At 34.8% G+C, this 27,670-nt stretch overlaps 1 pseudogene; it reads right to left on the bottom strand.

Moving 5' to 3' along the window:
- LOC128221651 (uncharacterized) lies at positions 1-27,670 on the bottom strand (annotated as a pseudogene).

Below are 27,670 nucleotides of genomic sequence, written 5' to 3' on the forward strand. Positions count from 1 at the left end.
GAAGGCACACCAGATCAAGGATTACACAAAAAAGAGAAAACTCTTATTTCCATTGTGGTCCTTTTGATAACGTTTATAATGTTCATTTTCCCCGGGGTATTTGTCTACACTTGTTCTACTGTGCCAGCCTTTGACAGCAATGACACTCTCTCCTCTCTGTGTATTCTTTTCCGCGATTCGCGACCTATACGCTTATATGCTATCTCTTTTTCGCGTTTCAATGCGTATGTTGCTTCCAAATCTAGTTTCCTTTCTTGATAGGAGTCCTTCATGTCACTGAAAAGTTTAAAACATTGATGACAAGTTTTTCGAACACAACAGATAAAAACAGTTGATACAAAAAAAATTGGTTTGAAGTATTCAACGTGACTTTTATTATTATGACGATTATTTTAAATACCCCCCCACACACACACTAATTATCAAGTTTATTCATATGCATATTATTTTTAAGTCCATTTCTTATTTTCAAAGCTTGTCCACTAAGTTGAAATATATCAATATAAGATGCTTTATGAAAAGCTTTATAAGGCATTACCAATGCTTGCGAAATGATCAAAATGGTGGTTGTATAATGTTTGAAAAGCACTAGTAAGTTGGCAAACTATGCAAAATGGTGGTTGTATAATCTTTAGGTGCACTAATAAGTTGGCAAACTTAGCAACATAGAACTAGTTATGCAACGCTGTCATGTGACATTATGTGATGATCAAATTCAATACTTAAACGCATCAACTCGTATTCTGGTTTTGTGGGGATCGAACCCACTTATCATCGAAGAGGTTTTGTTTCGATCCAAATTACGGGTACTTTCTCGAGGTCCCTCAAAATTGATATTAGTACTGGTGTCAACCCAGAAAACAGACTCGAACGTGAATAAGTTACATCAAATTTCGTCACAATCGAACTCAAAGAAAATAGTATAAACTAAACTTAATCATATTTTTGACATTTCAAGGCGTCTGTGCAACATTTGTTTTCTGATTGTGGGGGTATGAACGCAGAATGATTATACGTGAATTTACTTTTAATATCAATAACAACTTTTTCGCCTTTTAGGTATCCTACCAACACATATTTACCTGGCGACCCAATATTATTTTAGGTCATTTGAAAGGGTTTTGTATGCAAGAATACAAAATGTAAAAACAATACGTTTTTCGACCTTCAAAAAATGCAAAATAGGTAAATCTACGCCCGATTTCAGTTGAAATAGGGACTTTACATACAATTTAGTAATTGTATGTATGATGTACATTAGGCCGTCTCTTTTGAAGATGCACTCTTACTTAATTAAGATTTACCACAAATAATTCAATTGTTTAAATGTACCAAAAGGGATGAATAAATGTCGAAAACAATGGTTCTTATGAAAGATACCGAGTTTAATTTGAAAGAAAGGTGCAGAAAACACAGTATCTCTACCTTATGAGACGATAGTAGATCACAGTAAATGTTTTAGCACTAACCAATCATTTAATATTTTTGCGTTTTCAGCTATTAGATACACGGTTACAATCTCGTTGTCAGTAATTAATATTTTCCATAAATACATTATTTAGTAAGTAGTTAATGGTTTATCACTCAAAATTTATGTTTTATATACATGTGTATGTATTGATTTTGAATACGAGTGTCACTTTAAATAAAAGTGATCAGCATGCAACTACCTTTTAAATCATATCATATTGTTATGGGGTCACCAGGCCCCAATATCACGAAAAAGCTCAAGTCAATCTCACCTCTTTTTATCAAATTACGGCATCAAATGATCAAAATTGTAAATGTTTTACCCCTTTTTAAATCACATTCTCTCATTCATTATGTTGACTAAAAAATGGTCAATATTTTATATATAAAAAAATTGAGAGCAAAAATTGTACTTGAGTCCAATTGATTATTTTTGAGTTTTATTCAAGAGTCAAGTACATTTTGTTCTGTAGAAATATTTTATTTAGAATATTGAGCAGAACATAACGCATGTGAGATTGTGCTTTTAAAAATAGTAAAACATAAATAATTTTTGATAATGTCATACTGTAATGTGGAAAATTGAGTTGAGATGAAGATTTGAGATTTGACTTAAGTATTTTCGTGATATTGGGGCCAGGCATCAATACTGAACAGACTGATTAATGGAGCTACCAGAGAACTAACTTATTTATAATTTCTAGTACCATAACTATAGAATCATACCTATCATTAAATGCCCAGGATTTGTTGTATTTATCGCCCACTCGGTACGGCGCTCGACCAAGGAAATGTGTCATTGTGCCTATACGGTGTAGTATCATTGCCAGGAATTGTATGAGGAGAACGAACGAAAACAACACCAAAACTACCAAACCTGCAAATATAAAAGTCTCAGAGTAAAAAGAGCCACGATATTCCGGCTGCGAATACTCGTCGCCAACAAAGGTGCAACAGTTCTAGAAACCAGTTTTCGCCTTAAAACACATAACGATATTGTCTCTGGCATGATGTTCATTTGAATTCATTTATATATCCTTAACCGTTTTTTTTAGCTATGACCAGGGCTATAACAATATCGAAAAAAAAAGCTAAACATAAATCATTTAACTTTAAATCTGGTGTTTTTCAATTTGATGTATCATTTTTTTCGATTAGCTTGCAAGATTACAACATAGGCACGAGCAATTAAGAAATTTGAGAGATTGACGCTATTTATTGATTTCTGAAATAATTTTGTCCAGTTGAAGCGCACAATGCTTTAAACTTTGTCAAAGTGTAGATAGGCAAAATACAGCAATAACACGTTTCCAGGCATTACTTCTTCCCACTACATTTTTTGGTTGACCATGCATATTATAAACAGCACCTGGCAAGGCCATACGTTAATGTTAAGCGTTATATACGAATTGAACAACCTACTAACCATGCATGAAGAAAAACAAAAACAAAACGTCAAGGTAAAAGAAGCCCATCAATTATCTTTAATTTAATATACAACCTCTGGCTCCAATCTGTCAGTTGACTGAACATAACCCCCACCCCCAACCCTCGACACCTTTGTTATGGACAGCACAAACCAACAGGTTTACTCTCCGCAATACTAAGAATCTGCCCTTGGTTATGAACACTCACCCCAAAACAGAGTTTCTTCCCACCACACTAAGTATCTTCCGTTACGCGCCTTGGTAATAAACCCTCACTCACAAATAGGGTGACTCCCCAGCACACTAAGTAGCTGCTATTAGTTATGATCCCTCATCCACCAACAGGGTTACTCCCCGCCACACCGAGTATCTGCCAATAGTTATGAACCCTCACCCACAAATAGGGCAACTTCCCTCCACACTAAGCATCTGCCATTGGTTATAAACCCTCACCTACCAACAGGGTTACTTCCCGCCATACTAAGTATCTGCCATTAGTTAGAAACCCTTACTCACAAACAGGGTTACTCCCCGCCACACTAAGTATCTTCCATTAGTTATGAACCCTTACTCACAAATAGAGTTACGTCCTGCCAAACTAATTAGCTGCCATTAGTAATGAACCCTCACTCACCAACAGGGTTACTTCCCGCTACACTGAGTAGCTGCCCTTGGTTTGCCAACGTGAAGATAAGGACCATCCAAAGAGTGTTCGAGACAGCAAACACCATCAACCAAGCATTACGTAGGTCACCCAGCTTTACTGTTAACAGAAGTATTAGAGGTTACGTAACGCTACTGGTACGGGTTTTTCTGTGCACTGCGTCATCCAAGTATGTGTATAGTGTAAACGTTTAATATGGCATAAACACAGGCACGAAGAAAATGATTTATGCGAGTATAGTCGAGCCTACAATAACAAGGTAAAAAGGAAAAATTGCATTTTTTTAAAACTCAACTTAAATCTGTGCGTGTAAGTGTAGCTAGATGAAACGTACACGTACACCTTGTATATCGCAATCTGTCTATTATAAATGTACTAAACATAAATATTTTATGAGTGTAAAACGAACACATTTTTGCATTTCCTAATAATCAAGGCCAATTTACAAAATGCAAAAAAACTCATAAAAGTTAAGTGATATTTCAAGGCACACTGATTTCACAGACCATACCAAGCCTGTTATCTCAGTTATTATTGATATCAGTAATTTGATAGTTATGCAATATTTGTACTTTGTGGCGATGTGTCACGTTGATCGTTTGATGGTCTTTGATCTGTGCACTTTAACAAAAGGCCAAAATCAAGAGAATGGCTTGTGGACTTGTCATTGTATTTTCGTAAAATTGATTGTTTTCAAAGGCACTGCTATTTCTCCTTGTTGTGTTGTGCATAATTCTCTTTTTTGTTAACAAAAGCAAAGTAATACCAAATCAATACACTAGGGTCGTAAGTAACTGTAGCTGCATTTTTACTTGAGGTATTTGAATTACCGCGTGAAGTGGAAATGGGTCTTAATGTAAACGCTTGAATTACCGCGTGAAGTGGAAATGGGTCTCACAGTAAACGCTTGAATTACCGCGTGAAGTGGAAATGGGTCTCACAGTAAACGTTTGAATTATGAAGTGAAATGGAAATGGGTAGTACAGAATACGTTTGAATTACCGATTGAAGTGGAAATGGGTCTCACAGTAAACGTTTGAATTACCGATTGAAGGGGAAATGGGTCTCACAGTAAACGTTTGAATTACCGCGTGAAATGGAAATGGGTCTCACAGTAAACGTTTGAATTACCGCGTGAAATGGAAATGGGTCTCACAGTAAACGCTTGAATTACCACGTGAAATGGAAATGGGTCTCACAGTAAACGCTTGAATTACCACGTGAAATGGAAATGGGTCTCACAGTAAACGCTTGAATTACCGCGTGAAATGGAAATGGGTCTCACAGTAAACGCTTGAATTACCGCGTGAAATGGAAATGGGTCTCACAGTAAACGCTTGAATTACCACGTGAAATGGAAATGGGTCTCACAGTAAACGTTTGAATTACCACGTGAAATGGAAATGGGTCTCACAGTAAACGCTTGAATTACCGCGTGAAGTGGAAATGGGTCTCACAGTAAACGCTTGAATTACCGCGTGAAATGGAAATGGGTCTCTCAGTAAACGCTTGAATTACCGCGTGAAATGGAAATGGGTCTCACAGTAAACGTTTGAATTACCGCGTGAAATGGAAATGGGTCTCACAGTAAACGCTTGAATTACCGCGTGAAGTGGAAATGGGTCTCACAGTAAACGCTTGAATTACTGCGTGAAGTGGAAACGGGTCTCACAGTAAACGCTTGAATTACCACGTGAAATGGAAATGGGTCTCACAGTAAACGCTTGAATTACCACGTTAAATGGAAATGGGTCTCACAGTAAAGGCTTGAATTACCTAGTGGAGTGGAAATGGGTCTTACAATAAACGTTTTAATTACCGAGTAAAGTGGAAAAGGGTCTCACAGTAAACGCTTGAATTACCACGTGAAGTGGAAATGTGTCTCACAGTAAACGCTTGAATTACCGCGTGAAGTGGAAATGGGTCTCACAGTAAACGCTTGAATTACCGCGTGAAGTGGAAATGGGTCTGACAGTAAACGCTTGAATTACCGCGTGAAGTGGAAATGGGTCTCATAGTAAACGCTTGAATTACCTAGTGAAGTGGAAATGGGTCTCACAGTAAACGATTGAATTACCACGTGAAATGGAAATGGGTCTCACAGTAAACGCGTGAATTACCACGTGAAATGGAACTGTGTCTTATAATAAACGTTTGAATTACCCTTTTGAATTATCGCGTTAAGTGGAAATGGGTCTAAGGGTAACATTATCGCGTTAAGTGGAAATGGGTCTAAGGGTAAACGTTGAATTATCGCGGAAAGTGGAAATTGGTCTCAAAGTTAATGTTTGAATTACTGCGTGATGAAGAAATGGGTTTGAGATTAAACGTATGAACTATCAGTTTTTGGCGTCAAATGACAGATTATTTCCGTAAAAAAGAAATCTTTATCACTTGAGGCGTACCACTGACTTTTAATACACCTCACAGCATGGGGGTCGGAACTATAATATCAGTAACAAAACACTGATATATACCACTCTGACAATAAGGGATGATACTCGTTAAATAATTTGATTACGGACAAAGGACATGTTTACCTTTAAGATCTTCTTCCAATCCATACGCTGTGGACTGGGGAAGCAGGCAAAAGTTTTTCAGATCGTCCCAAAACTTGAATTCATCGCAGTTTATTCTGTCCATTTTTTTGTAGTAACTGTTTGTTCAACCTTTCACGAACTTCAATTATTTTCCTCTCGGCTGTAATGTAACAGCATAAGTATATAGTATCCGATACACAACTGTAAGAATTAAGGATGCCTGGCGACCCTGTATTATTTTCGTTTAGAAAATGTTATGTGCAGGAAACGAAAACACAAACACTTTTGTGATACAAACCTTAATAAATTTAGAGAATCCCACCCACAAATAAGCTAGTTTTTTTGAAAGCCGCATCAATCATAATAAAGCTTGTTGATACCTGGTGACCCCGTGCGATTTTGGTATCATATCTTAATTTTCATTGCTTGCTCATAACTAAAAAATGAAATAAATAACCGAAAGTATAATGTACATAGTGTCATCGCAGCTTGTACGTTGTTATTTACTCCAACTGAAATCGAACGTGACGTTACATATTTTGCAATCTTAAAAAGCCAAAAGAACTTGTATCTAAATTTGCCGTTATGTAAATAAAATTTGAACTGTTCCTACACAGTGTAAAGACCTTTATTAAATAACTATTAATTACTAGCCATTAAACACAGCATTTGCCTCGTTCAATAATACAAAGGCCTCCTCTATAACAGTGCCAATATCTATATCAGTTAGCGGCCCCGGGCCGAAAAGTTATATGGATATAAAGCCCGCATTTAGAAGAATTTGATTGGCTAATTAAACAGGGCCAAACAATGATATAGATTCGCAGCTAGAAATTCGGAAACTGCAGCCATTTTACTTAAACGTCAGTATTAAAACGTTTGGTTAAATATGTTATGTATTTAAAGTTGTTCTTTGTTATATGTTTTTTTAAAGAAATTTAGTGTTTAAACTTTGAATCCTTTAAGTGCATGAAGTTATTTAATAAAATTGTCAATAAATAAGTGATTTGACATTGGCCCTGTTATTTGTCCTCGTGACAGTCGTATTGTCCTTCGGCCTCGTGCCAATACGACTGCCCTCGGACAGATGACAGGGCCAATAGCAAATCACTTATTTATTAACATATATTACAACTAGCAAGGAATGTCTGGGCATTCCACTGCTTAATGACCTTAGATTTTCGTTAATATCAATTGAATAATTGGATTAGGAAACGGAATCGAATTATCAGACAAACATTTCTTTTTGGGATACTAATACATAAATAAAATTGCCCGTCTAATTCTTTTAAAAAGGTCCGTCCCAAAATAGCGTATACTTCCTATTTCTAAAGTCCGAATGAAAAAACATACAACAGTAGGTAAGCTATTTAACAGGATCCCTTGCAGATTTGTTTCTGAAAAACTGGTAGCTTTACATACGAATTTAAATTTTTACAGTCAACATGATATGTTGCGTTTAGTCCAACACCGCGTTAACTACTAAATATTGCTATTTTGGTACGACCCTCTAAGATAAATATAGCATATTATTTGGTCTCACTTTGGGTTGGATTTCGCAGCTTGCTTATTGCATACAGCAATCTTTTGATGTGACCTAAAGAAAAAAGAATTATTCAAAAATACATGTTTAACGTAACAATAGAAATGTTGCGAAACACGACTTGTACGGGTACGTGTATGTTTAAACTATTTTTTTAAGTTCCATGTTATCCAGGTATGTGTATAATTTACTGTTGAGAATGAAAGAGCAAGAGAAAAATGATAGATGCGAATATCAGCCAGCCTACAAATACACATTTAAAGAAAAAACTCGCAAACGACTGGATGTACACGTCGCGTTTCGCAACCTCTTTTTACATGCAATGCAAATATACTTAAAACATAGTACTAAATGTTCCGTCTATTGCTTTGGGATTTTGAAGATTTTAGACCTCATATAAATTGTCATGTAAAGCAATGTTTCGGTATATTAATATTTTTTTTAATCTTCATGTGCCCACGCCTGACCCATTCCGTTATTCTGCGTTTATCACTCGTGAGTAAATTCGACTACATTCCGTAAATTTAGCCTACTTCATCGACCAATGAAATGGCTGCTCACATAACTGAATACTCTTCATTTATTGTCCTGAAAGTGAAGCCTTGAGTCCGTTACTATTTTATGGCGATTTAAAAGATCCATTTGACCTTGTTTGTGTCTGTAATGTATATGGCGATCTTATCAACTTATATAAAAAAATACTAATTAGGCCAAGTATGATGAAATGCATTGATTACATGCACTGCCCGACATATACATATCAACTAGATTGGTCTAAGTTTATTTCAGACGCATTCTTACTTCGTCAAAGCATTGTTTATTTTGTATATTTGTCAAAATAAGTAAATTAAATATAGGGTCATATATAGCTCTCAGCATGGCATATTATATAATTATCATAAATGTCTATTTTGTTAGAATATGTTCATTGATCATATATATGTATTTATACTCAATGTAAACTTTATTGTTATATTTACTGTTTGTATTGATAATAATTATTAATATATGTCTGCTAGTTGCTATGTCATACCTTTCAAGTTATCGTTGTATATATGTTTACAATGTATGACAATTTATATCATGTAATGAGAAACATATATGTTTTAAAATACTTAATAAGCTATCAGTGAAATAGAACAGAAGATAGTTGTTTGAAATTAAGCCCGCGTTCACGTCCAGATCAAACATCTGCCACACAGAGCTGGGACAACATTTCAACGACGTATTTTTTTATATGACGTAGCAATTAATTTTTGGCGCGTAACATCATGGCCCAACGAGAGTCTTTATATAATATCGTTATAATTTGTTTTACATTTGTTTTAAAGTAAACAAGTTAAAACTAACAAATACTATATGTTTTATAATTATGTAGGTAACATTGTTCTATACAATACAGATACAAAATCATGGCAAATGCCAGTGTATCAGTGAGTAAATCAATGTATTCAACCCAATCATTATTTAATTGATTAAATGATGCAAATCATCTAATAAAATAAATACTTCAAATTCGTATTACCTTAAGATCTTGAACTTTGAATACGTTATTTTTTTCAGAACATTTTTAATGATAATATTTGTTCAGAATGTTTTATTCCGTTGTCTTAAGTTATTTTCATGCTTTTAGTACGAAACAACATTGGCTAAAATGGAAGTTTGATGCCAATGATTTCTGCCTTTAAGCTGCACTCTCATATATTGACCGTTTTGACAGCTTTATTGTCTTGGAATGAGCAATTGTTCGTGTACATGTGTGGAATCCAGAGATATAAGTCTTCTGACAAAAGAGCAGATCGCAACTTTTCATATTCATGTTCGAAAATTGATGTTTTATGGCTCAAAGAGTTACTAACGCTTTAAGAAAAATGAAATTCTTGGCAGTTTTTCAAACAATTGAGATCTGTTATCTTGCATGACTAAATTGAAGGCATTGATGCCAAAATAAGCTGATTCTGAGACATTTCTTTTTAAAATGTCAAAACTTTCAATCTGTGTGAGTGCAGCTTTAAATGGGAATGTAAGTTAGATATTTTTTGTTTCTAACTTAACACGATCTAAATTAATTATATAATTCTCCATTTTGACAAAGAATGAGCGATATCATTGGCCGAAAAATCTCTTTCAAAACATGAAGAATCAATGAAATGGCTTGAGCTGACACACTCTAAACTAATTGTGAACAAATAACCCACGAGTAATAAATGCAGATTAACGGAATCGGTCAGCCCGGGTAGCCGACGATGATCTTTTTCAGAGCATAACATAGACTGACGATCTGAACGATATTAGTCACAGCAACTAAATAATGACAGAAAATACAGAACATGTCCAGGCCCCAATATCACGAAAATACTCAAGTCAAATCTTAATCTCATTCTCAACTCAATTTACCACATAAAAGCATAGTATGAATTAAAATCTTGCATGTTTTTATACTTTTTGCAAACATATATTCTCATAGAATGTGTTCATAAAACATTTGTGTCAATATTTTGAAGAAACTTAATTGCAGAGCAAAGATAAACTTGAGTAATTGTTAAAAAACAAGAAATTATACTCAAATACATTTTTGGTTGTAGAATATTATTCCCTTGGAATCTTGACCAAAGGCATGTATCAGCATATTATATGATAGAATGCCTTTTCAAAGGTGTGAAAACATGTGTTATTTTTAATAACTTTTGAAGTTATGTAGTAAAATGAGTTGAGACTGAGATTGAGATTTGACTTAAGTTTTATCGTGATATTGGTGCCAGGTCCAATGTACACTGACGTCTTAGATCTGAGTTTGAGACTTAAGACTTAAAACTGCGTAACTCACTATCAATATTCCTTTTGTTAATATGATCTCGTGCGATATGGGTTTACGCAAACAACTGGAAGTGATACAACCCAACATATCATCCAACTAAGATGGTGGTTCCTTTATATCATACTTTAAACGTATTTTTTTTTAAAAAGTATAACAATAGCTGTCTTTACAAAAACATTAACATTCGACGACGAACGTTCTATTTCCTTCCCGTAATAATTCAAAAGTATAATTGTAAATGCGCACTTGGCTGCTGCATTCGGTCCGGCCCCAATTTCACGAAATACTCCAGTCAAATATCAATCTCAGTCTCAACTCTTTTTATCAAATTACAACATCATATGATACAAAATTGTAAATGTTTTACCCTTTTTAAAATCACATTCTCTCCTTTATGTTGATAAAATATTTGGTCAATATTTAACAGAATTTTTTTTGAGAGCAAACATTGTACTTGAGTCTAATTTTTGTGTGTGTTTTACTTAAGTACTTTGGTGTTGAAGAAATATTATCTTTTTAAGAATATTGTGCAATCATGTTAATCAACATAACGCGTGTGAGAATGTGCTTTTAAAAGTAGTTACACATTAGTAATTTTTAATAATGTCATACTGTTATGTGGAAAAATGAGTTGAGATTGAGTTTGAGATTTGACTTAAGTATTTTCGTGATATTGGGGCCAAGTTTTTTTTTCTTTTCTTTTTCTGTGTATTTTTTTAATCAGTCAATATCTTCGACGGAAATATAACAGGTATACAATCAATTATCATCATACCGATCTTCTTGATCTTAAGGTGTGTCTCAATGTCGGCCCTGGAGAAGGACTTCAATATTTCCATATCTTTCGATGTTCTGATATGTTCCCTTATGAAGTTCTCCATGTAAATCCCCAAGCCTATATTGTCAAGCCACTCTTCAACGCTTTTCTGTAATGCAATATAATGTAATGTCATAAAATGTATATCATTATATTTAGCTTTCATTAACAATCTATCACCCTAAACGCTATCAGGTTTTATGAAAAACTGTTTGCTGTTAATATGATATTGTATAAGGATGTTTTATAGTTCTTGTTGTTATTTCCAATCGGACAATCACAATATATATTTATAAATATATATGTATGTGTAGATCTTTTGTATTTAGGATATGTTTAGATACCTCACCTCCTTAATATTTAACGCTGTCCGATTGGTTAAAAGTGGTCACGTGGACAAGGAAAACAACTCACCGGTACAAAGGCTTGAATTTCATAATCTGGAAGGCGTTTGATATTTTGCATCAAATTACTTGTCAAGCCAGCACCTGGGAGAAAGGCATGATGTTATTAATTGTGAAAGTTGTGTTCTGAGATCTCGGCAGATATCCTTTATCTATTTCACGTAAGGAAATGTCTGTCAAAGTTTGGTTAAACATCATGAACAATGTTAATTCACCAATGAACATATTATACCATGATTTATGAATAAATGTGAATGGCTCATGTTTGGTAAAAAATACACTGTTTAATTGATCATCTTGGTTTTATGTTTATAAGAATAAACGTTGATGTTGATATGAGTTATCTTCCCATGTTTAAATGTAAAATTCGTGACCAGTTTATACAAGACTGGAATGCTCCGGTTACTGATATGCCTAAATTGGTAGCGTACTCTAGACTTAAGGATAATTATCCTTCTGAATATTCTTAGTGTACATCAAAGCTGATAGTTTAAGAGAATATATGAGTTGTTTAAGTTTATCTGCAAGTACATTAGAAATTGAAATTGGCAGATCAGAAACATAGGTATTTCAAGAGTCGAGAGAAAATGTAAATGTTTTTCTCCAAATATAACAGAAGTGAGTATCACTTTATGCTGTCTCGTACACTTTACGATAGACTAAGATGTAACCATCTAGGTAATACACTCTGGCCTTCTATGAATATGTTAATTATGTGTATCCACCTCAACGAGTTAACTGTTAAATGTAGCTATATATTTCAAAGCTGAAATGAAGCTAAGAACTCAACCCTGGAAATACAACTGTTTCTTAAATACTAGCTATATTTGGTTCACTCTTATAATATGAAACTTTAATGCTTGTTTTACTTGTATATGTTTATATAATGTATGTCGACATGACTACGTTTGTAAGCATGACCATAAGCATTTATATGTCGTTTTTGCCAATAAACTTTTAACTTCATTTTTTAAAACATTTTATTTTCAAATTGTGATTAATTATGAAAACATATTTTTAAACAGAATTCATCAGCATTCGTTATAATGAGATACTAAGAAAAACAACAGTATCTGAATGACAGATGTAATGTGTATTATATGCATTTACCTCTTTTCATATATGAGCCGCATCGCGCGATTTTGGGCCTTTGGACATAAATAATACAAATGAAATAATTATTAATAAAAAAATGCCAAAATTAATTATTTTTCTATGTTAATCAATTTCTTTCAAACTCCTTTCTTTTTAAGGTTTGTCATTGGTGCGTCATTTTCTCGACAATTTATGACCATTAGTTTACTCATGTTTCCATAGCAACCATGGATTTCGTCCCGACATATTTTGCCTGCATTAATAGTCTGTGTTTAAAACTGCCAAAACTGATTTATTATTTTTATCTTAATTTTTGGTCATTGATGATTCTATGATAAGAAAAGAATTTAAATTATAAGCTAAATATGATATTGATACGTTAATTTTGCACGTCATTTGAATAATGTGCTTTCGTAACGACGTCATTTGAATGATGTCAAATTTAGTATTCAAAATGTGCAATACATGGTCTCACTTGTAAACACGTAACTTAAGCAATTTAAGTAATATCAACATGAAAAATTCAGAATATCTTTCTGAAATTACATGGCACTCAAATACCTTAAAACATTGTAATAGCAAAAATATGTCCGAAGGCCCAAAATCGCGCGACGCGGCTCATAGTGTATGTGTTGAGTGTAAAATTAAACTGAAACTGAACCAGATATAAATGGTTTAACATAATTAGAACATAAGTAGTTGGAATTTAGAAAGTCAATACTTACTTTTCACACCTAAATCTCTTATTTCCCTTTCAGTCATTTTGCTGATGAATATTGTATTTTCGAATCCATGCTCCTTAAATCTCTTCACTAACTCCTGTTGCGCCTATAAAAAGATAACCTTCTATGTTTGAATATGTATTTTTTTCGAAATTGTTTCAAACAATATGTAAGTAGATAGCTATCAATTAAAAGAAAACGAGTGAAAGTTTGCCCCTAAAGTAGAGGAAAATAACCTTCCATGTTTGAATATGTATTTTTTTGAAATTGTATCAAACAACATGTAAGTAGATAGCTCACAAATAAAAGAGAACGAGTGAAAATTGAGAATACATCCCTTGAGCACGCCCTGTTAGAGGTGTTTGTATTGTTTATATACCGATTATACTTTTTTAGGTTATACTATTCTAAAATCAATCAACTGACTGGAGTGTTCCTGTTTTCGCTGGGAAGCCATTCCTCGACGGTAAGTACTTTGTCTTCAGTATCATCCACGTCGTCAAAATCTGCGTTGAGATCTCCTAAACATACACAACAATTCGAAAAAGGCCTTTGCTTGGCTCCAATATACGTACCCTCAAAGTTTTTTAAAAACTGTGTTTAAAACTTCTAAACAGACACGCACATTTAATCGAATATGAAATCACTGACAAACTTGATGGTATAAACATTGCCGCTTTACTTTATTGCTTTTTCGGCCTAAATGCCGTCTGGAAACACACTGACTTCCTGTAAAATTCACAGAAACGAACGAAATAAAATTAAGATTTTTATGGTCATTATAAGCTTAAACTAGAAATCAAATTGGTCATTGTAAAATTGGTTAAATAAAATAAATAAGTATCGGAAACGAGCTCCTCAGATCTCTGATTGTTGAATACGGTCCTGCTTTGTTTTCCTTCCTTCTTAACAAAAACGCCATTTCGAGTCGTGCCAACGTGCTGACCAATTAGCTGACGATATAGAGGAATACCGCTGACAAATTGCTAACCATATAGGTAAAGAACGAAATTCTAACTAGTGAAATGAAAATACTATGAAGAGTGATTTTATTTTTCATTATATACAATTAAATACTATGTATAAAATACTAGTTTTAACGATATTTTATTGAAGTTGATATTTTTTTTTCATTTCATGAAAGAGTTAAGTCACAAGCCACAAGCAAACTGGCTTACTTCCTTCAAGGTCGATCATTATAGTCGAAACAAATGTTCTCAATAATTAAGTTTCCGGTGGTCATATATTGACGCCCTACAATAAATCAAATAATACAGCACATGGAGCTCCGTTACCTTTTAAGGGTTAAAACATTTCTGTATTGAAAAATAACACGTGTTTAGTGAAACATTGCAATACTCTGTAATACTGTGGTTATGATATTCCTTTCAAAAAGATGCACTGGCTCAGGAATTACCCAACAACAATTAAACCAAAAACAATCTCTATTACATGTCGAACATTCAAACCATTCGAACACTAGTCATCACCCTGGTTTCACCACGGCCGAGTTTCAATATTAAAGATATTCCATGTTAGTCTTAAAGCGTATATCAAATGCTCAGTTTATTGCAATGCTAATCTTTGAATTACACAATGTAAATTATTGATTAGCATGATACATTTGATAGAATAATTATTCAATGACACATTCTAATTTCATAAATATCCCGATAGTTTATGCTGCGGTCGTTAAAATGAGTTATTAGATAATATTCGTGTCGTATGAAGAAACCAGCTTTGAATCTTACCGGCTACGTTCGTTCCTTCGTTCGTGTCTTCAAGGCTACCCATATCAAACCTCAAATATAAATATGTCAAAATATGTTGCAGCTTTATAACTTTTCAAAGAGGTGTGATTAAGTTGAGCTGTCAAAAGAAGGGGGTACTACAGGAATTCAAATTAAAGAAAACAACAACATCTGTAAGTATGTTTACCATTACCTGATGCACTTTTTCGTCAATCAATACATGCTACGGTACAATGTTGTAAAACATTGCACATATACCACCGATGTAAAGACGATAAGGATAATAATTTATTAAGCAATCTATGGGCCTATAAGTAAATAACGTTGTAATGGGATCGTTGTTAACTTATAGAGATGAAATATTTTAAGATGTGCTTATATATTTTAAATAAAACAAGCAGAGCTGAATCAACTGTTTCAATATGTGTATGAAGTATTTCAGATCACAAATATGTCAATGAAATTTTCCGAGTAATAAAGATTTGAAAGTTAACAACGATCACACAAACAGCATTTTTTACTTTAACATAGTTCTGAACAATCGGCCCATTGTTTAACAACATTAGCACACACATACAATGGGAACTACAGGACTAGTAGCCAAACCTTAGACGATAACCATGCTTAGAGCCCAAACATAGCAGGCCAAACAAACACTGAACGAGATACACAGCACGTCACAATACAAAACAATAGGTAACAAATGCATTCAAATATATGTATTATTAAATGTAAGGGATACTACCTAGGAATGTTTAGCGCAGCACCGAGTTTGATTGGATTTTCAACTAATTTTTGATTACTCAATTTCACTTCTTTCTCCAACATTGTTAACAAAGTGTTTGCATAGTTTCTATCTCGTACCTGTAATTAAAGAACTTGAGAGATGTGGGCTGCTCTTCGTCTACCATCAACTGGAATTCCAGTGTCGTGGTTTGTCCACCCAATGGCATTGTTCGCATTGTCATCCTCTCTGCTTGTTGAAGCTCGGTTTGTGTGCCTGATGTTGCAGAAGTTATTGGCGTTTTAGTCGTAAGAGGTGCTTGGTTTGATCCCTGACTTGGGAGATTCTCCTGGCCACTGAAAAAAGACACATTACTTGTTTTTGTCCAGGAGACGTATTGGAGAGTAATCCACAGCAGCGTTCATCTCTCACGCTGGACTACATAAGTACAAACTAAACTAAATGAACTGCGACAAGAAGCCATGGTTATTATAGGAAATTATTCATTGGTCAGTTTTTGCTTTCAAGAACAGTTTTAAGTAAATGTTTGCGATTCACAAGGGAACAAAGCGTAAAAATTTGTGCTTCTTTTCTGTTTTAGTATGACGTCCCGATTACTTCATATTTTCCATGATACCTATTTTCGCTTGTCATGGTTCAAATCGAAAAAAGTGCATCTTAAAAAACTAATTGAATACTAAATATAAGACTGATTTCTGCCGGTATCGGTTCAAATTCGAATGGTTTGTAAAGTATTTAGAATAATACACGTGCATCACATTCTGTTCTTATGTACTTACAAGAGAAAGGATTTGAATGCCTTGGTCAGCGTATCTTGCCATCTTTTGTTAACTACCCGAAAAGAGTGTGTTTTATCCTCTCGAGTACCTACATATTTTTAAAACATCAAACATAGATAGATTTACACAGCAAAAGAACACTCGTGGCGAAGTATTTTCAAAAAGCCCAGAATATATATATTTAACGATACAGCTGTTAAGAGTCACAACGTCAACGGCCGAACAGATGCACACAAAGGCACAATACAACAAAGAAAGATGCCTTGTGCATTAAAATAGTGTATTGATAAAAGAAATAACAGTCTATGAATGATCAGTGAAGCATGTGTTCACAGGGAGTTTTACGTGAGCCCACAACCCGTACATAATAAGGTGTTTTCTACGTACCCCAAGTTCGATCAGTGATGTTACTGATGCTGTAGATCATTAAGATGAGATATCCACCCGGTATACAGAGGAAAAACCAGACACCGTGAAGTAGAAAGACAAACTCTCCAAGATGTAGGATTCCGGTGATGAGGAATATGCCCACCATGACCCCGAGGTAAAGTGTTGTAGTTGATATGGCGAAGCTTGCTTTATTAATTACTGAAAGGGAACACCTTCCAACATAAGGTTAGCTTAGAAGGAAGTATGCATATTAAGTTTATCACATCAATAAGAGATTGCGGAGAGTCATCTTTGGGCCTTTTTACAGACACACCCATGCTGTGATTATCGTATTTACAAAACATAAACATGTAGATTTTAGAAATAAATTGCTAAGAATACATGATAGAATACCAGCATCAGTATCTTTGCTGAAGTCCTTTGCAACCTGAACTGCAGTACCAACAATTCCAGCCGACATGATCACAGCGTACAGGAATGTTAACAGTTTGGCAACCTGAAATAACATGAACAGGACTGTACATAATTATATTCTTTGTGTAATAGATATAACGTTGGCATGAGCAGTTTTGTAGCGGTCCTACTAAACACTGCAAAGCCAAGCAAAGCCTAGCAAAGTCAAGCAAAGCCTAGCAAAGCCAACCATGAACAGCACTTAACATAGTTATATGCTGAGTGCAATAGATAGAACGTTGACATTTGCTGAAGTATTTCCCCGTTGACGTACCGAGTATCAAACCTAGCTAATCACGGCCTGGACGCATGTGAGTTTGGTTGGTAGTCAACCAGCCGGAAAAATGGGTTTTCTCTGAATACTCCTGATACCCCCACAACACAAGACCACACTATCGCGCAACATCGTGCCAACGAGAGTAACTTTGTATAAGTTATCATAACTTTCTTCACAATCGTTTTAAACTATATAATGTTTAAACTAAACCTGCTTGAAATGTCTCAGCATATCTGCTGTCTGAAATGCAGTTGTATCTGCAGTATCGACTAGCATAGCCGACATGATCACATCGCTTAGAAATGTTAACAGCTTCACAGCCTGCAATTGACACGAGCGGTGCTTAACACATATTCTGAGTGTACATAGAGTTATGGAAATTACTAATGCCCTTTGCAGCTGCAGAACTGAAATGTACTGGTGAGACAGTAACGTCGTACATAAATGTTAGCAGCTTACCAACATTGTTTGAGAATCAAAAGTGAGTTCTTATTTAGAGTTGGTTCAGCAATTTGTTTTGGATTCAGTATAGAACAGGTTAAATATGTGCTAACGTTTCAAACTTATGGTGACTTAATCTATTTGTTTCAGTCATGTAAACAAAAATATATTATCCAACTAACATTAAGCTGTGTCTTTGATGACGTCAACAGGCACGTAGCTACGTATCCCAGGGTAACAAGTACTTGTAGCACAACGCTGGTCGTAACCCCGATGTTCCAAGCGTATTTGAGGCCACCTGTATACAAATAAATTGTTGTGTTTTTATAAGCTTAAATGTGGTATTGGTCAACATATGCAAGAGTATTTCAGCAATTACTGAAAAAGAACTTGTACAAATTCGCCAGTTTGATAAAGATTGTACTGAATCGTGAGGTCCTTTATTTCAGGGGGTTTCTAATTACATAGTAATCAACATGTCTCAATTATTACATGTTTAGGTTACCATCATAGAAAGGTCAGTGAAACAGGGGCTCACTAGGGTTTAAACTAGTTTATGAGTACTCAACCTCACACATGTCCCAACATTGGGGTTACCATCATAGAATGGTCAGTGAAACAGGAGCTCACTGGGGTTTCAACTAGTTTATGAGTAATCAACCTCACACATGTCCCAACATTGGGGTTACCATCATAGAATGGTAAGTGAAACAGGAGTTCACTGGGGTTTCAACTAGTTTATGAGTACTCAACCTCACACATGTCCCAACATTGGGGTTACCATCATAGAATGGTCAGTGAAACAGGGGCTCACTGGGGTTTCAACTAGTTTATGAGTACTCAACCTCACACATGTCCCAACATTGGGGTTACCATCATAGAATGGTAAGTGAAACAGGAGTTCACTGGGGTTTCAACTAGTTTATGAGTACCCAACCTCACACATGTCCCAACATTGGGGTTACCATCATAGAATGGTCAGTGAAACAGGGGCTCACTGGGGTTTCAACTAGTTTATGAGTAATCAACCTCACACATGTCCAAACTTATATACAAACATGTGTATATATGATATACAAAACGAACAACAGCCATGGCAAACAGCATGTATAGATATTAATGTTACAAGCCGTTTATTGATAGTTAAGCCGTACCAGTAACTACCAGGATAATCGAGCTTGGACCAATTAGAGTGGCAAACAATAGGATCGCTTGGTACACCAGGAAAATTATGGACACACGGGGGTTCAACTTTGAGACTGAAAATATAATTTGGTTCAGCTGAAAGACAGGAAATAAGCTTATATTTTGTTATAATTTATCATATTTTTATATCTTAACTGATAACGTATCAATAGTATCCTCAAATTTATCCGTATGTTACACATAATGTGTAGCCTTAAATTATTGTTTTAAAATGTATTTTTGTAAATAATTTAATTTAAATCAACAACTCAAAACATGTTTTACATATTATAAAATATACTTGTGGCTAATTCACCTAGTGAAAACCATGAGTTTAAACTTAATTAACTTGCAACAATTGTAAAAACAAATATAACAACATTATAAAAAATTATTAATCACTCTCGTTGACAGGATGCAGCGTGAAAGTGTGGTCTGGAGTTGTGGGGAATTGGATTACCCGGAGGAAAATTACTTGTCCGGCTTGGTGACCACAAACCAAACTCACGTACGCCAAGGCAGGGAATCGAACCATGTACACTTTGGGTAGAAGCGAGTGCGCAAACCACTGTGATAATCGAACAACCAAAATAAACGTATGCATGGTCTGATCACATAACTCACTGATACTCCATTCCTTGATGAGCAGCATCAGGTTAGCTAGTGTTGACGCCACCCAGCGACGCCTCTGTTTGAAGAACTCGTCGAAGTCTTCGGGGCAATGCGTACTATTCTCAGAAGCGGCGCAATATTCAATACGCCAGCCACTTTGGACCTGAATTTAATCATATTATTAAAAATAAAAAAAATCCGAATAGTGGGTGCTGCTCTCAATTTTAAACCTGATATTAATCCAATATTTGACAAATGCTTTGATAAAAAAATATTGTTTTTAAAGAAATATTACTAGAAACATATTAATGGATATATCCAGTTTTTAGAGTTAAATGAATCTAAGCAGTCATTTTTGTTCATGCCTAACCAAAATAATTCAGAGCAGAACTAAATTGACAAAAAAATACGTGTAAACTGGTTTTCTTTCAAAGACCTTCGCCTGCACTAACTATACATTGCAAAAAAAATACATATAGTCATGTTAGACATTTCGCATATTGTACTTTATAAATGTTAATTTCAGCTCTATACCTCATGGTGTCTCAACTAACCAGAAGTGTACAAAACCATCTGTCCTCCCCCATATCTTTGGTGAGAAACTCGAACGCTTGTTCCACATTCGTCGCATACTTAGGAAGGATATCCCTGATAGCTCGGCATCTGTACACGCTGAAACATCCGGGTGAACAGAGGACTGATCCAATTACATGTTCTGCCGCCTGGAAAATAGTGCTGAATGATGATGGAATGTCGTAAACTTGTGTTGAAAACATAACAAAGTACCTCTTATCATCACAGCGGGCGTAGTTTTATACAGTTTGTCTCAAAATAGTAGGCAGCATTGTCTTATGAAACAAAATTATAGTGAAAACGCAAATGTTGCAAAATATTTGTTTTGACAAACCGACTGGCTAGAAATAGGTTACATGCAAATTATTGCAAACCAAAGTATAAGGCTGACTCGTTTATAGAAATCACTGGCTTTTTGCGTATTAAAACAACTGGAACCACATGAGTTGGCGGCTTCCGAGGGAGGAGAAATAAGTTATTGTAGCAATGTTTGACCTAGTTTATGCACAGCCGCAAGAAGGACTTAAACTCGTGCTATTCCGTTAAGTGTTGTTTGACATAATGTAAAGAAACACTTAACTTCAGACATGACGACTGCTCCAAGGATGGATAGTTTGTCCACACAGCTTAACATACACGCGAAATAGACTAACCTTCTGAAACCAGTGACCGATCGCGTACTCGAAAACCTGGTACCATACAAGTGGACCGCTCCCAAGGGGGTGGGTTCTGGCACACACCGCTCCTACTGTGTTATCCCGGATCATGAGGTCAAGAAGGGCTTCAACAGAGTCAGGTGTGAACCGGACGTGTGCATCAGTTGTGAGGATAAAACAATCTTCTTCCGATGCTTGAGAAAAGTAAAGAATTACAATGACAGTTCACATATAACAGTGGTTGAATGATACCGCCTTTAAATAATCAGAACATACAATTATGAATTAAATATGATACTATTATGTATCATCGGTGTATATGTTATTCGTTAATCGTATGTGTTTTACCATTATGTACTACATTCTTTTTGTTTTTATCACTTGTGTACATGTTCAAGATGCAATGTGCATTTGTGTGTAAGCTATATCAAACAAGGCTATATGAAAAAGGCTTAGCTACTATTTTGATCAAGCTTTAGCAGAACATCAACCCTTTGTAACATACATACACATTTGTTTTATTAACTTCAACATACCAGACATTCTTCAAACTCACAGCTGAATTGTTTCAAACTATAGCGTTTTATAACTGAAATGTGAAGACAGGTATAACTGATAAGCTGATTTGAATCACTCTCGAATCCTATGCTGAGATAAAATCCAGTTGTTTTATGTCCTTTTTAGTATTCCAAGGGAACATTCCCCTAGTGGGGCTCAAACCCCTTGACCTATTGTGTGAAAGGCGGACAACTTAACCATTGGACCACTTAAACCATCTAGCTTACCATTGTTGTCTTGTTTAAGTTGAAAGTCGAGCACATATGACATGTACATCACCTGACTCCATCTTTTTTTGTTTTTGACCTTGAAAATAATAGAAGGTTAAAATCGAAAGGTTTTATCTGCTTCTTTATGTAATGTTACATAGAACCTTTCGGCTTTCAACCCTAAAATAGAGTGTTACAGGATGACCATAATGATGATATAGTAACTACAATGGCATTTCACTAAATTATATGGAGAACCATGTAACACTGTATTGCTATAGAGACAACATGGGCGTGCCTTCTAGAATGACGTCAGACGTACGTGAAAGCTACTCCCGTATATGCCAAACATCTCTATACAAAAAGAATGTTGTTCAATGTCAAACGTTGACATATGTTTATTGATAAACACACTGTGATTTAAAAATGTCTGAACTTTATATTCTTGCTAAATGTACTAGTGAAGCTGTACAGATAAAAGAACATCGAGGACTTCCACAGAAAGAGCCATTTCGGATAGAATATTTAATCGAACAATGTGGGTTTTTTATAGTTTATTTTTCAAGTGGAGATATCTTTCTCATAATTTACATGATCACCCTTTTATTGGCTAAGAAATATGGGTAAAATTTTGACTTAAAATATGTATGGTTATTAAGTTTCCATCATCTAAAAACATAGCTTAAAAAGTGTTCAAAAATGTATTTTGTTACATAGGAATGTGAAGGTGAATATATTAATAGAGTGTAGTTTTGACACAATCCCACAGTGTTATATAATACAAACACACAATTAAATTAAGACCGAGAAGTAAACAAATCAATACACAGCGTTAACAACGATATCAGCGAATTGAATATTAATCAGGTATGAGTTGATCTACAGCTTATACAGATATTTTATGAACTTGTCGTTACGAATTTATGAAAAACACTAAATTTATAGCCCAAAACAAGACTTCTCTGATAGTACATATGTAGCAATCTATTTGCAGATCCATTAAATACGGTTATAATACATATTCAATCTTTAAATTTCAGTGACGATTACTGCAAAATATTGGTCATATAACGCTTAGCAAACAAAGCATATACCTTCACATTATCTTTTAGGTGGATGCAGAACACCATTCCTTTCCCGCTGTCACCAGCCTTTAGTGTCCATGACAACAAGATTCCGTACGGGGTGGACATTTTGGTACATAGTTCTGTTCCCACACCTAACATTGACAAGGCTTAAGTAATTTTTCGTTATATGTGTATAGCGGCTAGCTCAGTCTCTTAATTACTATTTTATTGATATATATATACATTTGGACTATTCTGTCCAATCATTGCTAACCTATGATTATTTAATAATTATGTGAAAATGCTCATCACCAAATGAATCAGCTCAACTTACTGGTCCGACTTTCTGACCCTTCTAAAGGTTGTTCTTAAAAACGATGCTGGTACAATATTAAACAGGTCAGAGACAACGCACTTTTCACCCAGATTTCTCAAGTAGCACATCTTCAGGTTAATACAATATTTACGACGACCATCTGGAGTCAACGATGGTGTCGAAGATCCTTTGCTGCTTATACTTTATATTATGTATTGTACAACGTGTACGTCATTTATATGACGAGATTTAACCTCAGGGGTGAATAAGTGCATTGGAATGGATTTGCCCCCGGGGGTATTTCGATTTTGGCATGGTTTTACAGTATATAGTTGACAAATAAAACAAATTAAAGTAAGGAAATTGTTATAAAGCATTTCTATTTATTTTATGCAACTTTTTAAACTTTCGTAGCAAACTGCTTTTATGAAGGACATAAATGTTTGAAATACCATGTTTTGTACCAATCAAATATTTTATTCACGTGCCATCAAAATAGAGTGCAAAACCTTTGAAAACATTTAATTGAAAGCTATCGAACTCCTATTTCAGCAAAAACATGTTTTTAAGTTATCGATTTTAAAAACGTACGGTTTAGATGTTTTCTGATAGTATAACAATAGTTTTTTTGAAAGACAAATAGATTCTTTTATTATTTTCCTGAAATAGCTGCGACAAAATATCGCTCAGTGTATAAAAGTGGTATTAAATACAGATATGTTTATCTTACCCTAATATTATTAGCTACATCAGTATTTCTAATTTTATTTTTCAACACCATCTATTGGCATCTTACTAAATCTTAAATCCAGCGGCAAATTTGCCCACTTGGATGTATTTGCCCCCGGGGTCAAATTTGTCACATCGACAAATGGTCGGCATATAAACGCAGCTTTTAGACAATGCATTTTTCGACCAGGCTACTAATGTTTAAGAAGTGTGGTCTAGAACAGTATATGCAACTGGAGACGATACTGATGTTCCTGATCCACTCCTGCTAGCATTAGTCTTTTACAAAAGTGTACAGTTAATAACTTTACTATATTAACCAAAAGTAATACTTACTATCTGCTTCGAAACCTTGCATTATTCGACACAGTTTAAGTCATAGCTCTCCTGACAAATGTCGAGGATACATATAACTAATTTAATAACAAACGTACGGCAATCACGGTATACCTCGTTTCATAACAGACTTTCCACAGTACTTCATTAAGCTATTTAGCCATGCATTAAGCGTTCATTAGGAAAAACAATCAGATTTTCAAACTGACAATTTAAACTCTACATGTTATTTCGTTGGCTACTGCGCTTGTACCTGTAGTTTCCATTGTATTTTTTATAAATTGGTAGCACTAACCTAGCACTGTTTCAACAAGTGAAGAAAGCTGTAGCACTAACCTAGCACTGATTAAACCAGAGTAATTTTCTGTAGCACTAACCTAGCACTGTTTCAACAAGCGAAACCAGCTGTAGTACAAACTTCGTTGGGTGTCTGTTCTTTACAGCTCCGTCAAAGAACACGTGGGCCTCAAAATGTCGGTTGCCTTTTGCTTGTGCGTGATTAAGTCCTTGTATAGACTCCAGGAGCTGTCTCATCTCATAATCAGCCTGCGAATTTCAGTGTAAAAGAGCAGCTTGGATATGTATGTGTAAAAGAGCAGACTGCAAATTTAGGTATAAAAACAACCAATATATTTAGGTGAGCAAGAAACTTTGAATGTAAAACAGCAGCCTGAATATTTAGGTTTCAAAGAGCAGTCTGCATCATTAGAGGAAAAAGAACAACCTGATTATTAAGGTGTTAAATCAAAAGCCTGGGTATGTAGGTGTAAAAGAACAAGTACTGATTCGGATTCAAATTCACCGGAATAGCTGTTTTTATACTTAGGGTGTTTTACTTTGCTTGCAATGACTCTCTCACCGGAAGTGTATTCAAGCTTTAGAGAAATAGCTGTTTTTATACCTAGGGTGTTTTTCTTAACTTCCAATTGATCTCTCTCGGGAAATATATTAAAGTATTAGAGGAATAACTGTTTTGTATACTTAGGGTGTGTTTTTTTGCTAGCAATGGATCTCTCTCGGGAAATATATTCAAGCATTAGAGGAATAACTGTTTTGTATACTTAGGGTGTTTTACTTTGCTAGCAATGAATCTCTCTCCTGAAATAAATTAAAGTATTAGAGGAATAGCTGTTTTTATACTTAGGGTGTTTTTCTTTGCTAGCAATGGATCTCTCTCGGGAAATATATTCAAGCATTAGAGGAATAACTGTTTTGTATACTTAGGGTGTTTTACTTTGCTAGCAATGGATCTCTCTCCGGAAATATATTAAAGTATTAGAGGAATAACTGTTTTGTACACTTAGGGTGTTTTACTTTGCTAGCAATGGATCTCTCTCTGGAAATATATTAAAGTATTAGAGGAATAACTGTTTTGTACACTTAGGGTGTTTTTATTTGCTAGCAATGGAACTCTCTCCGGAAATATATTCAAGTATTAGGGGAATAACTGTTTTGTACATTTAGGGTGTTTTACTTTGCTAGCAATGGATCTCTCTCCGGAAATATATTCAAGTATAAGAGGAATACCTGTTTTGTACACTTAGGGTGTTTTTTTTTTGCTAGCAATGGATCTCTCTCCGGAAATGTATTCATGTATTAGAGGAATAGCTGTTTTTATACTTAGGGTGTTTTCTTTGCTAGCAATGGATCTCTCTCCGGAAATGTATTCATGTATTAGAGGAATAGCTTTTTTTATACTTAGGGTGTTTTTCTTTGCTAGCAATGGATCTCTCTCCGGAAATATATTAAAGTATTAGAGGAATAACTGTTTTGTACACTTAGGGTGTTTTTCTTTGCTAGCAATGGATCTCTCTCCGGAAATATATTTAAGTATAAGAGGAATAACTGTTTTGTATACTTAGGGTGTTTTACTTTGCTAGCAATGGATCTCTCTCCGGAAATGTTTTCAAGCATCAGAGGAATGGCTGATAAACTTTGTCCATCAGCAACAATAAGAGTTAGTTGAGTTACAATGTTTGAAGAATAACAACGTTTGATATGAGAGCACATCGAGTAGTGAAAGCGGAAATATTATTTTTGCTTCTTTATTTGACATCACTTAAAATAGTTTATTTAGCTCTCATCCTTTGAAATTAAGGTCAATTAAATGCAATTCGTTAACTGCTTTCGTGTAAATACCTCTCTATACATTGTTGTACAAACATAAATCTTTGAACGCTTTGCCTTTTCAGTGGGGTTTTGATGGCCTTCGTCGTGGTATTCATTCTTTCTGACCAGCATCAACCATTGCTCCAGCAAGGCAGAATTGTACATTGGTGTCCAGAAAAGCTGCAATAATAAAACTACATGGAATATTTCATATAGAGGTGGGTTCTTATGGTACTGGGCACGTTTCAATAAATATATTAGGTGTAAATTGAAAACCTTTAAGTGTAATAGTTTTGTAATTTTGCTATATATTACCAGTGCGGGTTCAGATATGATTAATTAATGATATGATATACTGTGTGAATACGGATTTATGGTAGTGACCAAGTCTTTTCGTCGAATTGTATTCCATATCTTAACTAAAATCCCACTACTAAGCATGCATGGTTTAAAACGCTCAGCTGAAATTAAAATACAACAACAAATTGTAGGACACACACATAAACAAAAGAAATACGGCTATACCTGGTTTTCTTTCAACATAACAACCGACTGCGACCTAATGAGAATATATCCGGTTGATAATAATTGGGCGGCGACCAGTAACACCATGGCAGCGATTGCAAATGTCCTTTCCGTTATATCTAGGACACACTGACTAGCTGTGGTAATATCTGTATGAAATATGATATTTGATTTAAAAATATTCTTTCTGTATATGATTTTTTAATAGTCCTAAAATTTTCTCTACTATTAAATATTTGTCAAAGAGCGTGTATTTAAATTAATTTAATTTAATTTAAATTAAAAAGCAACGAAAACCATTGGGAAACTAACACATTTAAAAATCGCCTGGAGTAATGGCGTTTGGAAATAAAAGAGCAAACGCAATACGTAAAAGAAACAAAAAGTAATTTAATACTTGCCTGCTGTAATAACTATCATTTCACATAGTACATTTGGGAAAAGCAGAGCAAATGCCAT

This window comes from Mya arenaria, chromosome 16, assembly GCF_026914265.1.
Source record: "Mya arenaria isolate MELC-2E11 chromosome 16, ASM2691426v1".
NCBI lineage: Eukaryota > Metazoa > Mollusca > Bivalvia > Myida > Myidae > Mya > Mya arenaria.